Source organism: Lytechinus pictus, chromosome 2 (genome assembly GCF_037042905.1).
Source record: "Lytechinus pictus isolate F3 Inbred chromosome 2, Lp3.0, whole genome shotgun sequence".
NCBI lineage: Eukaryota > Metazoa > Echinodermata > Echinoidea > Temnopleuroida > Toxopneustidae > Lytechinus > Lytechinus pictus.
Genome location: NC_087246.1, coordinates 21,375,539 through 21,390,988, shown reverse-complemented (window position 1 = coordinate 21,390,988; position 15,450 = coordinate 21,375,539).

The following is a 15,450-nucleotide window of genomic DNA, read 5'->3' as shown; positions in this document are numbered from 1 at the left end:
AGCAGGAATATTTTCAACAAATACTGTTCAGTGCAAATTTTCTTAAAATCCATGATCCTTTATCAATTTTCAAATGAAAATAAGATATTTTTGTAAGCTCGGACGCTTCAATCTCCTGCTTTTACCCTGTATTTTATTTTCGATCATTTTTAAATGGACCCCCCGAACTTTCATGTTTCGTACTGTCATATTCCTTATGTAAAGTTTTAGAGGAATACATGCGATTTCATGTTTTCAATTGTGAAATACAAAAAATGCAACACTTTTGTAGTAATGAAATTTAGATCTAAAGAGTATTTTATCGGTACTCAGAAATCCTCATACAAATCAAATTTGATCAGACAATCGGATAACAAAGTTAGAGGTGCCGTGGCCGAGTGGTATAAGGCGATTGTTTGAAGACCCGATGATCGGGGGTTCGAATCCCGACACGGCACTTATGCCCTTGAGCAAGGCATTTTATCCACATTGCTGTTTTATCGTACATCAAATAAACGAATAATGATATATGCTATATGCATTATGAATACCAATGAGTGGACTCGTTCAAAAAAAAAGAGCCTACTTACTCATTTCTTCACTTTAGAGTTACATCAAACAAGTCCGAGCAATGTTATGATTGACTATAGGTCCTATATGTTTTTACTATCCTAATTATTGTCGAATTCGATTTTTGGAGGGGATATCCACAAGGTTTTGAAGAATGGCAAGAGAAGTGCTTCGAGAAAAAGAGCTATTTTGCTGCGTGACTTTTGGTTGACGATACTTCTGCACATTCGCAGGTGAACCTCGAGTGTCAAGCCAACGTTATCTTGCACCTACAAACAACAATCCCATAATGTAATTGACTATACTCGTCAAAATGGTATCGATGGAGAGACCCCCAAACCGACATGTTACCTTCTCTAGGTATCGGTGAAGTCAGTACGAGAAAGGTAGAACAAGGTTTTGTTAAAGTTAGTGTACTACAAGGAGGAGCTGTAATAGAGTCATGTACTGTAGATGCCATATGTATTTTGGGGGAAACAAGAAAGAAAATAGATTATTGAAGTCTGTATCAAATTACGATTGCCTTCATGAATTATGGTATGTATGGAGCACATGTGGGAGACTGGAAATCTTGGAGGCATCCATCGGCAACGTGATTTTTTGTTTGGACACGATCATACGACTACATGATCCAAACGGTTGTATTATGGGAAGGAACCGGGAGGTGACTGATAAGTTCATGATTGGATGTGAAGCCCTTTAATGGATGGTTGTGGTACTTCGAATGTAAAGTGTTTAACGACCAAGTCCACCCCATCACAAAGTAGATTTAATTAAAAGGAGAAGGATCCAACGAGCGTATATAACACTGAAAATTTCATCAAATTCGGATGTAAAATAAGATCGTGATTGTAATTATTTTTCATCATTTGTCTGCATTAAGCTTTGAATTTTGTAAATAAAATCCTCGATTAGGAAGAAAAAAGAATTGTATTTTTTAGTTTCGCTTAATTTCACAAAACCTGGTCAGTATGCCAATGCGGGGAATGATGATGTCATTCACTATTTCTTAATTTTATGAATATGAAATATGAAATAATCTAATTTTCTCCTCATTGTCATGTGAAACGAAGTTTTATTCCTCCCTGAACTCTTAGAATTATCATTGCTTTAATATTCTATGATTCAGTCAAGTTGGTCCTTATTTTCAAATCTGTAAAAATTGAGATGATGCATATTAAAACAATAACAAAAGAAAAGAAATAGTGAGTGAGGGGCATCATCGACTCTCTCATTTGTATGTCACCGAATTGTGCATATAACCGTTTTGTGAAAAATAAGCGAAACTTTAAATTGTCATAACTTTCTTATTCTATATCCGATTTTGATGAAATTTCCAGCGTTATGCTTGGTAAATCTGTCTCTGATAATTCAAATCAACATTTCTCTGGGGTGGACTTTACCTTTAACGGATGTGAGCCATAGAATGATTATGGCGTACGCACAGAAATGCACGATCTTCGCAATCATTCACGTTTTTGACAGGGTAAACTTGGAACACGTGAAAGTTTACGACTCGCTTTTAATAACTAGTAAGTCTGTTTACATCTCCATTGTAAATGTAACGCAGATGTAGCAGCATTTATCTGCTTCCGCCATGATTCATCAAAAGTGACAAAATATTGGCCAAAGAAACTTCAAGACTGGATGTTTGTGCAAATAAGACCAAATAATGTATTATGTCATCTATTTTACCGCGATGGCAGGAAATGTAAATCAGAGCCCCACCTAAATAGGGAGATGCGATTAATCAAATCAAAATCACCGTCAGTTACTTCTGTGACAATGAATTCATTCAATCCACTTTTACACAATAATATGAAATTGATCTGGATCAATTACAACCCTTGTAAGACGGTTTCATGTCATGCCTGGTATGTCAGGACACTGGGAAGCTGTTGGGCAGCGAGGGTCATGACTTCTGATGACATTATCGATGGCCAGTCCGAGACACCGGGTATCATGTTTGAGAAGTTATGCCAAGGTATAGATGGGCTTGGATCGACATTATAGAGTGTCGATTACCAACCTTCCATTTTTTACTGTAAGTGTATGTGTAATATTTACCCTCGTACCATTGTGAATTATGAAATTTAATTGTTTGTAATCCAAAGTTAATGGGTCTAGCAAACTAAGACATCTTTGCCAATTACTTGGATGTATAGGTTTCCTTGCCTTGACCATTGAAGATAAGTGAGAATAAGTTCCTTTGCAACAATGCTAAAATAAATCGTCATGGTTATCCAAATGAGAGTAAATAGTGTTAAAGGGATGGTCCGGCTTGAAAATATATATATCTTTATACATAGAGTAGAATTCACTGAGCAAAATGCCGAAAATTTCATCAAAATCGGATAACAAATAATAAAGTTATTGAAGTTTAAAGTTTAGCAATATTTAGTGAAAACAGTCGTCATGAATATTCATTAGGTGGGCTGATGATGTCACATCCCCACTTTCCGTTTTTTATGCTTGAAAATATATATATCTTAATACATAGAGTAGAATTCACTGAGCAAAATGCCGAAAATTTCATCAAAATCGGATATCAAATAATAAAGTTATTGAAGTTTAAAGTTTAGCAATATTTAGTGAAAACAGTCGTCATGAATATTCATTAGGTGGGCTGACGATGTCACATCCCCACTTTCCGTTTTTTATGCTATTACATAAAATCATAATTTTTTCATTATTTCACACTTGTGTGAATAATAAGTTGCAGCAATAATGCACTAAATCAGTTGTCAATCCAATTTTTCTAGTTCTTGGAGGAAAAATTTGAATAAACCTAATTTCATATAATAAAATACAAAAGAACAAGTGGGGATGTGACATCATCAGCCCACCTAATGAATATTCATGACGACTGTTTTCACAAAATATTGCTAAACTTTAAAATTCAATAAGTTTGTTATTTGTTATCCGATTTCGATTAAATTTTCGGCATTTTTCTTAGTGAATTCTACTCTATTTATTAAGCTATAAATACTTTCAGCCCGGACCATCCCTTTAATCAATCACGGTCAGAAGTCCATTCACGGGTGTTGCTACAGTCACAAACAAAACCGACCGGATATCGAAATAGATTTGATCGGTATGGAGTCGGTTTCCGCGGGGTGACTGTGACCGTATAGAGTGACATATTAAATTCTTTATATGCTATGATCCCAACGGAGAAACCGACTCAAGAACCGCCAAAAATTATGACATTATACCCAATGGCATAGCGCCGGTCGGTTTTGAGTCGGTTTCATGGATGCATTTGGCTGCACCAATATCCCTCTTATTTGGCTTTTGGCGTCCTGACCAACGCAAATGTTGTATTATTGATATTCCCATCAGTCACAAGCAACATATTTAAATACTACTGCGTTTCAAAATGATGATGATCAGCGGTACATCTGCTCTTTAATAATTACGTTTGACCTAATTGAGTATGTCAAACCAAGTAAATATCAACAATCAGTAAATCAAAATTGTGACTCTGTAAATCTTGAACCTTGCTCTCTTCATCAACGTGTTTGAGATGTCTTTGAAGATGACTTTGAAAATTTGAATGGCACAAACATATCATGACATGATGTGTTTAGAGGGGATGAAAGCTGAGTCCATTCGATTACTAAGGCCTATCCATGATCTCAATAATCAAGCCATTGTCCGTGCCTGTCCTCAATGGAATCGTGATTGATCTCGAGTATGATGTCAAGGGTATTAAAGGTACTCAAATTCAGTTATCTAATTCAGAAGTCAGTACTTCGTCTTCAGGATGTAAATTAAAATATCAAGTGATTCTTAAAATAATAAACATTGTTTTTTATTAATACATGCACTAAAATAATATCGAGTTGAAATGAAATTCTACCCTTTTTATCATTACCATTAATATATTTGTTTTCGCAGAAGCCTCGGGCATGACAAAGACACGCTTATATCATGTACATTGAAAAGGCAAATGATAAGTTATAGTTGCAAAGGCTCATTAATGAAACACTCATGTCTTTTTTATGTATCGACAAAATTATTTCAGGTCTCCTTTTGCAATTTCACTTCTATTATAGGATAAAAGAGTGAATAATTCAACAAACGAAATAACGAACAAATGAACTGGCTTAAATTGAAATGAATGAATTGAAAAGATTGAATGGAAGTATGAATAAACGAACAGAATAATGTTTAGATTCATGAACGAATATGTAAATAAATAGATAAATATATTTATAAATATATGATATTTCAATCAATGAAGTTCAGATTAATTAATAAGTAACCATTCTAAGAAAAATTGTTGATGCCACTCATGAATGGTTTAAGTCTCAATATGTTTACATTTTCAAGCTTACATAATGGAAAGTCCGTGCTTAAATTATCTTAAAGAAATGAAGAAGAATGAAGTTAATATATAGAACATCGTAATCCCACAAGGTATATGCTACACATGCGTGTCTGGTCACGTGATATATGGTCCAACTTATAGGCCTAAACCAATCCCAAGCGATTTCACTTGGAGGCATCCTTCATCAAAAGAGAATCAGAAGATAATCTAAAGTCGTGAGCTGGACATGAAGATGGAAGACGTCTGGATTTCAAATAGAATTTTCGGTAAATTCTCCCTGGAATCAAATTCATATCTTAGCATACTTAGACATTGCAGCTCTGCGGGGATTTGAGTGTATTTCGTCAGTGAAAATTGAAAACTACGGTGTTTTCGAAGTCTCCCGCAAAAATTGGTTGAAGTGCGTGACGGATTGCATGACACGGCTCCATCCATTTTTTTTTTACATTGGTAGGAGTGTAGACATTGATACATCCATACATTGGCGGCAGAAGCCAAAAATAATTAGGGGGGGGGTCCGCCTGAAATTTTGGGATGGATACAGGTTAAAAATTTGACAAGCAAAAAAAAAAGAAGGTTATCAACAAAAAATTTAGGGGGTTCGCCCCCCCCCCCCCACCTCAAATTTAAAAGTCAAGAGTTTTACTAAATAGCTAATTTACTTAGTAATTAAATAAACAGAAAAATACCAGATACATAATGAGATATATAGATAAATATGTAGGCAAAATACGAGAATGAATGAATTAATAGAGCCAGCACATTTAAATTTTGACATTAATAATAATAACCTCAATCATTTTGCTGAAAGTATAATCATGAAACTCCCTTTCATCATCTCTGGAACTAACAATCAGAAGCAACTAAGTTTTCAGTCAAGTCTTACTTTTCTCTTAGACATTTAAATGCTGTTTAAGGGAGTCCTTCCACAAGAAAATTTCCTCTATCAAAATGACAAAAAAATTAAAATATTATGAAATATGAGTTATTACAATATAAAATGTTATAATGCAATGCAAAGCTTCAAAGTGGTAATTTCTTTTCTGCATCATGCATTGATACTGAAAATATTTTGTATGTTTTCAACTTTGCCTTTGATTATAATGTGTAATTAACTTACCCATTTGTATTAATTACCTGATAAGAACTATAATTATTTTGTTTTATATGTTATTCATGTATTTAGATTGGATGCCTTTTACTTTGTTGATTTATTTATCGCACGGCCCCAATGCAAATCAGACTGTTTTGGTTTTTACCGTGTGAAAATAAAATTCATCTAACTTAACAATTCTAGATGTGATAAGACAACACATTTATGAGTTCCAATCAGTTCCAAAATATCGTATCTGAAATATCATTTAAAATGAAACTCAATCGAATGAAGCCATCACATGCTCTCGTAAAATGCGTATTTGGTTTGATTGATAGGTTAGAAAGGTAATGAGAAGGCTTTATAGGCCTAACCATGTTCAAGCCCAGCGATGTCACTATCAATCATGATTTATATGATAGCTGGTCGGCAGGGGATGGCGTTGTCCAGCTACCTAGATCCATGTTTAAATCACATGTCATGAATGATGGTTCAAACAGTTAATGAGAAGTGTATTCCTGGATCTAACTATATAGATCACATAAAAGCCAACCAGTATAGATAAAAGAGGGAGAGCTGTCACGGAGAGACACACTAGCGTATATGAACTGGGAGCTTGGGGCACTTTACCACCCCCCCCCCCCAAAAAAAAAATGACCAACACAAAGATAACGGAAGAGAAAAAGGGGAAAATGAAAGGGGTGAAAATTATATTGTATCAATTCTGTCAAAATAAGAATTCCGTTTTAAAAAATGTCAGCAAATTTCGCTCCCTCGCAACATATTAGAAATTTGACAGTATATATACACCATGATCGGCCTCCTCAAAGTTTTTTGGTTCGTTACGCCATGCACTAGCGTGACTGGGAAAATCTATTTACATACACCCCCCTTTCCAAATTATTGTGGCAGTATTCCCCTTCCCTATCATTTCTCAAACAGGTGCCCCTACCCCCATTTTCCTGCGTACGCTACTGTAACAAGATAAATAATTATGAAAGCAAAATGGAAATTGAAAAGAAATAATAACTGTGTGAGAGTATGGGGGACTTACAGTAGGGAAGAACAAGAGAGGAAAATGAGTGAAATAAGGGGGAAGGAAGAGAAAATCGGAGGGGGAGAAAGGACAAATGAAATGAAGAAAGTGAGAGGAGGAAACTTGAAGTGAGAGAGGGGAAGAGAGAGGGATAATACAAGGGAAAGAGAGAGTCGAGAAGAAAGTGAAGATGAAGAAGAGACTGAAAGTGATCGGGATGCCTTCTCGGGAGGTGTGATAATTACATCTCGCCCGTCATCACTACTTCACTCATCGGTTATCAATCTAAAACATCACGTGATTGATTCTCATCCATTCATAACTTACACATGTCAAGACGCATTGCATGTGAGAATGAATGAGTCCATTTCTAGATGGTTCCTTCATTGGGTCAGATGCATAAAAAGTAGAAATTGCTTTTGCTATGCTTTTGCTTGATTCCGTATGCATAAAAATGAGCGAGCAAATGGTGACTGACTGCTAGCACTTCCTTGACGATTATAAGCTATTGCTAAAAAGTGTATGCATAAAGCGAATATTTCGCTTGTGCGTTTGAGCGCAGTTGCTTGGTTTTTTTCAAGCTCCGTCAGTGCAGCTCGAGTGTTTGCTTGATCAGGACGTTCGCGTTTTTAAAATCATGTTTATGCACCTGAGAGAAAATCTCAAGGTGTACCGTAGCCGATATGTACATGTTTTCTTCCTAATAAGTGTTACCAAATGCCAAATATATAAAAAGAAACAAGCTAGTTTGACACCACTAGGAAAGGATGTTAGATCAAAGAACCGGTAATTTGCACTGCCTTACCTTTGCGTTCGAGTCCTGCCTTTTCTGTGAGTCGTGTTCGCAGCAGCGTGACGTCGTCTTTGTTCAAACCGCTAGCAATTGCTTGTGCTTGAAGTAATTGCTTGCGAGCAATTGCTACTTTTATGCATCTGACCCACGGAAATAAAAGGAAGTGTTCTTGCACAACGATGCAGAACGCTTTTAAGAACATAGAAAAACTATTTTCAAATGCCTTTCATGAAAAAAGTTCTTGTATAAATTGATGAATATAAAAACAACAATGTCGTCCTGGACTCTGGACAAACAACATCTTTACAAATTTCCGTCAGCTCCGAAACTCAGGACGAACTGCTCTTTTGGTTCAATAATTTTCGACAATTCCAGCTGTTTATTGTAATTTGACAGGCATTGTCAATAGATTTACTTTGTTTTTTAATTCGTTCTGGTTAATGGTGCGAAATCTCACTAAATTCCTTTCATGATCAAAATGTATCCACGTTTCGGCCTCTAGTTTCATATGACTACAAATAGTCAATCCATTCATTTTTATTATTGTTACAATGTCATGAATGTCAGGGGGGCACTTACGCATAATTGGTTTCTATCAAACTAAAAATATCAATATATGAATAACAAGATAGTGTTTTGTCATCTGCTCAATATTTGAATAGAAATCTCTTCAGTTCGCCTGAGATTGAGATGTCAGTATATTGGTTTAAGATATATACAGGGATATTCTAGTTGAAATCAACACAATTCTACTCTCAAATATTCATTTAGAGTTGATAAAAAGTAATTACACTATTAAACAAACGACGCTAACGCTATTGGGAATTTCGAAAATTTAATTTAGGCATACTAGAATTTTTCAAAAATGAGTTTTAAACAGTAATTTCCTCATTTTTTGTCACTCGTAGTTGGCCTGCTGTTTAAGGCAATAATCATCCGATTCATAACAATCGTAAACTGTTTTCCAAATGCTCACCAGAACTACTGCCAACTTTATATAGAATAGTGATAATACTCTGCGCAAAATGTTGAATTGATTTTTACACTTATCTTGATAAATTTGGCCCGAATAATGCTAATTCCCTGGATACTATAATTCTCAAATTTGGCTTCTGGTTGTTGAAAATTAAGTTCCATTTGAATTATATAGATAAGTTTAATTTCACCTTTCGCTCCAACCGGCGCCAGCCCGCAGAGATACCAATATGGTTAAAAACTTTAATGAAATCGATATAATCTGATTTGACTGTACGTGTTGTTTTGTCACATGCATCTTCTCGACATTAAATATGATTATTAACAAGATTATTTATCTTGATTATTACATTATGCGCAAAAACATGTATCGGAGAGGGATTGCGTTGCTTATAATAATTATTGTTATCATGAATGAAATGAATGTTGATTCTATGTACAATGCATGTATACCCCGGGAACGGTAACGTTATATGATCACGAGAGGGAGAATTATACACACCCTGATGGCTAAAAATAGATGTTTTTCCTGGCGATAAAGTGATCAGCGCATCACAGGTTGATTAGATAGTGGAGCGAATATACAGCGTTCGTGAGCCCCATTTTACTGTTTTATTAACGATTAAAAAGAACTAAATTCTACTTCGACGTCAGAATGACGTCATCTGTTGACATAGTATTTCGAGTGTTGGTGAAATGTAACGGGCTTACTTGAATTAAGACCGATTACTTGCCATTAAGGAAGAAAAATTGATAATGACTGGGAAGATATAAATATTGTTGAAATTTATTATGTTCTTGCACGACAACGGGTGTGGTTTCTGACGTACGAGATTTAACTGCAAACCATATTAACAAATTTGGGCGTATGCAAGTAATGTTACATCGATTTGATAATCATTTCAAAACAATTTTTTTAATATTTGTTTTGGCTAAAGAAAATTAGTTTGTGACCGCCACACAAGCTTAACCATAAAAAGCGTGAAAATATGCTGTCACTTCCATTCAAAACCATTCTTATGCTTGTATTATTTCCTGCTATGTATTCATGTTTCGAATGGTTCGTTCTAGCCAAATTAAAAAGTGTTACTTGTCTGAATGTGATTGCGTTCGTCAGGGATAGCGATGATCTAATATCCCCAGATGAAATCTGATTAAGAAATATGAGAAATCAAATAATATTTTTTCATCTCATCCAAAAATTCAATAATACTAACTTATCGTGACTCAACATAAAGCATCTTTTACATGGGATGAAATCTATCACCGTTGAAATTTCGTAAAGAAAATGAGTGAATAGCGTCACCTTACCCTTACCGCCCATGTTAACAGTGTAAGTTGTGAAATGGAGTCAAAATTTTAAAATGTCATATAGCTTTACATTTTCCCTCGTTCTGGTTGAATTTTCAGTGCTATATTTGTTAAAATTCTGTCAAAATATTTAAATCAACTTGGTCTTTAGAAAGGCTTGGCTTCAATTATAGTTTAGATGAACAATTGAAACGCAATTCTCTAAGTGCTGTAATTTGGAAATACATTGATTTGATTTGATTTGATTTATTGTTTTCTTCTGCATCCATAACATTTGTATAATACATTTTTCATAACATAATAAACATAATATGCTAGCATTTTTGGCATGAATCATAAATAAAGAGTATAAAAAAAATAATTCCAGACAAAAATGATTAACTATATGATATTCACAATTTGCAGGAGAAGGATTGTCATCATAAGCAGACTGCTCGAAAAAAATGACATTGAAAGTGACCATACTCTAATCTGATCTAATATAATCTAATCTACGTGAGCTACATCTCTGTGTAATGATCATTATTAAAAGAAGAGAAATCATTAAAAAATCAAAGACAGACTATTTTTTTTAAGAAAAAAAGGAAATGTCTTCAGAATACCATTTAAATCTGATTTATAATAAAAACAAAACAACAGCAGTAGTCTGATCTCGTCATTTACTTATCAAGGCTAGTAGCTTATATTGCTGAGAGCATAATTATTTGATTAGTGTCAATCTCATATCCCCTATAGCGACGTGTACAGGTGGCTGTTTTTCATCCTACATCACATCACTATTTATCATGTTCATATTTGTATCATCCACCTGCTATGGCGGATATCACAAGTTTTCTTTGCCAACAAGAATCAATAATTTCATTACGCACAGATAGCTGCACATCTTCATGTTTTTATCTCTCTTTTTCTATGCTCACATTGAAAATTATTTCTTTCAACTTGTTTGATATTCTACTTTATTACGAATGCTATGTTAGAAACCTGCATGAGAAAGCAATGTGGTAAACCCAGAGCATTGATGGAAGTAGAGAAGAATAGAAAGAATGGGATCCTTGTTTAATAGTTTATTACCAACTTAAAGTATGAAAGAATAAAGAAAATGTAAAAATAGAATGTTTAGACTGGAGATGTGATTGTATGTGGTTAAATACAAACCACCAATGACAGAAATCTAATGAGATGAAACAGCAGAGTGGGTGTGTGCATGGGATTGTGCACTTCTTCTTCTCCTCCTCTTTCTTTTTTTTCCTTCTTCTTCTTAAGGAAAGACACACACTCGCACAGAGAAGTTTTTAAAAAATCACATAATCTTTGGTAGATGTGGAAGTAGTGTGAATCGTTTGTTATCTGTATATGCCAAGAATTTTATGCCTTATTTTAGAAACAATACCATGAATACATCTTTCCGTCATCATCTATAATTTGTATCGAGAAAACACGCACATGCAAACCCACACATCCAACATGCACACTTACACACCCACCCGTACCCCTACACTGCAAAAACTCCGGTGTTGATTTAACACCAGCCCGGAATCTATAAATGTCCACACCAGAGAAGTATTGAAACAACACCAGTTTGGAATCAAACCGATGCTGTTTTAAAACTAATTGGTGTTGTATACACACCTATCTGGTGTTAGACTAATACCAAACCGTTTTTTTTAACACTTCTCTGGTGTGGACATTTATAGATTCCGGGCTGGTGTTAAATCAACACCGGAGTTTTTGCAGTGTAGGGGTACGGGTGGGTGTGTAAGTGTGCATGTTGGATGTGTGGGTGTGCATGTGCGTGTTTTCTCGATACAAATTATAGATGATGGCGGAAAGATGTATTCATGGTACTGTCTCTATAATCAGGCATAAAATTCTTGGCATATACAGATAACAAACGATTCACACTACTTCCACATCTACCAAAGATCATGTGATTTTTTAAAAACTTCTCTGTGCGAGTGTGTCTTTGCTTAAGAAGAAGAAGGAAATAAAGAAAGAGGAGGAGGAGAATAAGAATAAGAAGAAGAAAAAGAAGAAGAAGAAGGAAGAGGAGGAGGAGAAGAAAACAAGAAGAAGAACAACAACAACATCCAAAACAAAAGAAGAAGAATAAAATAAAAGAAAAAGAAGGAGAAGGTGAAAAATAAAAATAAGAAGAAGATGGAGAAGAAGAAGTAGCAGTAGTAGTAGTAGTAGTAGTAGAAGTAGTAGTAGTAGTAGTAGTAGTAGTAGTAGTAGTAGTAGTAGAAGTATAAGAAGAAGTAGTAGTAAAACAAGGAAAAGAAGAAGAACAATACCATAGGTTAAAGAACGGAAAGATGATGAGAATTGTAGACGAGTAAAACGACAGGTCTATGTCTAAGAGTTGAGTATTTATGGAAATACTATATTACGTCGTAGACTCTTATTCCCTCGTGGTGTTCTGAGCTACTTAAAGTGACCCACAGTTTGCCTTTGAAAGGCAATGATGACATTAAGACGGTCAGTTATCAAGACAAAGCTTCCTTGACCCATCGAGGTCTTTAGGAGACGGTCGGCTTCCTTCTTGCTTACCTCAATTGGCAGTCGATGATACAATGGACCAGTCATCTTGAAAACTAACACTCTCCAAGGCCTCGTAACCTTCTATATATAGCCTACTTACTCAATGAACACGGGAACAGTCATACCGATGAAACTGACTCCAAACTGACCGATAATATGCCGTTCGAAATAACGTAATAGCTTTAATCAGTCTAAAGTTTGTTTCACTATTGTAGCTGTAGATGAGGGGCACTCGTCAATAAGGGAAAAAAATATATTGAAGATTATATGATTTGACCTCTTGGGGGTAATAGGCTTACCGTTCAAGATCTATTTTGGGTGTTTGTAAAACATTCTGATAAAAAGTTTTGCGATGTACAGATGAAGTGGAGACATAAGGCAAAAAAGAATCTTATTTACCTGTATATCTTGAGAAAGTGAAACAACCTAGCGGATTTTTTTTTTTTTCATTTTATGTCGTACAGATTTATATAATTGGCAAGTTTAACAAAAGTTTTGTAACAACGATTAGTCTATTCGAAATATGGCGTCGCGAATTAATACAAATAGTGTACAAAATGACTGAAATTGCGATCCAAGTGCGATATGTTGGTCGACAAAATCTTGGGGGGGGGGGTCGGTCTAGATTTTTTCAACTTTTTTTTTATATTTCTGGTGCCAATTGGATCCAGTAAGCCCTAAGGTGGCAACAATTGATGGCTTTAATTTTTCCAATGTAATATTTTTGGATGCTGGAACAGTACCTGATATTGATAGGATTTTCACCAAAAGTATGTCAACACCATGAATTTTAATGTTTCCAAAACCCCTTGAGACCAACATACATGTCCTGTCCGAAGATGATCAAGCAGAGCAATATACATTTCGTTTCCAATTAAACTTCACGATCTGCATCACGTCAGCGTTAACGTGCAAAATGTTATATCTCAATCCAAATAATTCCTTTTCCATTTTGAGTTGGGGATTTCTTCTCTATTTTCCCATTTAAATTATGCGTCAATGTAGAACACCTGCTCCCCGATTCATTGTGACGTTACATTTTATATAATAAGATACATTGAAAGGTGGTGTTGTGGAGGTGACAAAATGTCAAGACATATTCCAGGGCCCCGTAACACAAAGATTAGCGATGAATAGCAAACATGAGAGAAAACTTCTGATTGGTTCCTGGTCAGTATTTTGCGCCAATCTTTGTGTTACGGAGCCCAATAGGAAGACTGTTTCATTCAGTGTTGATCTTGCCCTTAAAAACCATGCTATGTCCCTCGTTAGCAAAATGAAGAATCAAACTAAATTTATTTTTAAAATCAAACTCTATCCAGTACTCAAGCATCAAAATAAAAAATGTCCAAGACGTGGAGCAAAATCACGAATGAATGAATGAATGAATAAAATGGTTTGTTTTCTTCTGACGTGACGATTTCTTTCTTAAGAGCGTGTTATGTCACAATTTAGGATAAAATTAGGAACATTTTCAAAGAGTATGATTTTTTTTACAGTTTTCATCTTCTTGATCCAATGCTGACCGGCAACACAAATGTTCAAACACAGATGTTACAAAATGCGGCGCCACAGCGAAAACCTTTACATATTGAAAATACAGTTGGGCTCTTGATCTACTTAGTATTGAAAAATAAAACTGCATTTTCTTGTCAGACCGTGCTATATATCATCATTTACACATGGGAACAAAACAGAAGGTAGATATCTATCCAACATTAAGGTTTCATCATCCGATTTGTTTGACATTCTTTGATTGAAACTACATGAAATTGCTTTATAATTTAATAACGAGAAACATTCATGTCAGCTTTAGCACATTGGGGAAAAAAGAATTTGGTTATGTTCGTATCCGATATTGCATTTTAGGTCACAATTATATCGGGTTTGTTTAAGATCCTGTTAAACATTCATGATCATAGGGCGAAAGATAATGTTTTCTCTAGGTATAAATCATGGCCCTGGGAAGCGGGGGTGATGCGTGTGTTATTTATCATCACGCAGGTATGATGAGAAGGAAAAATTGAACCAAAATTACTTTATTTTGCAGAGGAACCCTTTTTTTTTGCTTGTCAAATATGCCTTACCCAAATCCCCAAAGCAGCTTTATTTGGGAGTATTTTTTTTTTTGCTTCTCAAATATTTCTTCCAAACCAGCACCCCCTATTAAAAATACTGAGTAACCAAGGCCCTGATATTGTCACTGTACATTTACAGGTATGCATCTATCATGCATTGGTAGTAGAATTATGACCTTTCGTCGTGGTAATTGTCATCACCAAAAGTGATTAGTGGTAGTATGAAGTGTTCGTAAGTTGTAGACAACGTGTTTTACGTATCCCGTACACGTATAGTGCCCCCGAAATTTTGAATTTTCAGGTCATTATAATTATGCTATATTGCCCCCCCCCCCCGCCCGCTTGGACCGGAGTTACGCCAATGGATAAACCAAGGAGTTACAAAGAGGAGCATTGTGGAGACTGCATGGAATAAGATGACATCATTTTTCTATTAAAAAAAAAACATAGGTCTATAGGGCCTAAAGAGTATGAATGCACTCCTCAACTTAAATTCTACTTCTTTTGCTGAATGAAATAATGTTGATAATAATAATAATATTGTTTTGAATAATCGTCTTTTTTCATCACTTGACAAATAAAAGGGCAATCGGTCCCATCTGTAACGCCAAGAAATTTGTAAGTTTGGCACACTTCCTTGTTCTCACAATACGAATGTTAGAATTTCCCACATTCATCGCCTCCATAATACGTCAGCAAGTATACGTGAAAATAAAACCGGGATTACCATGAACGTGATTG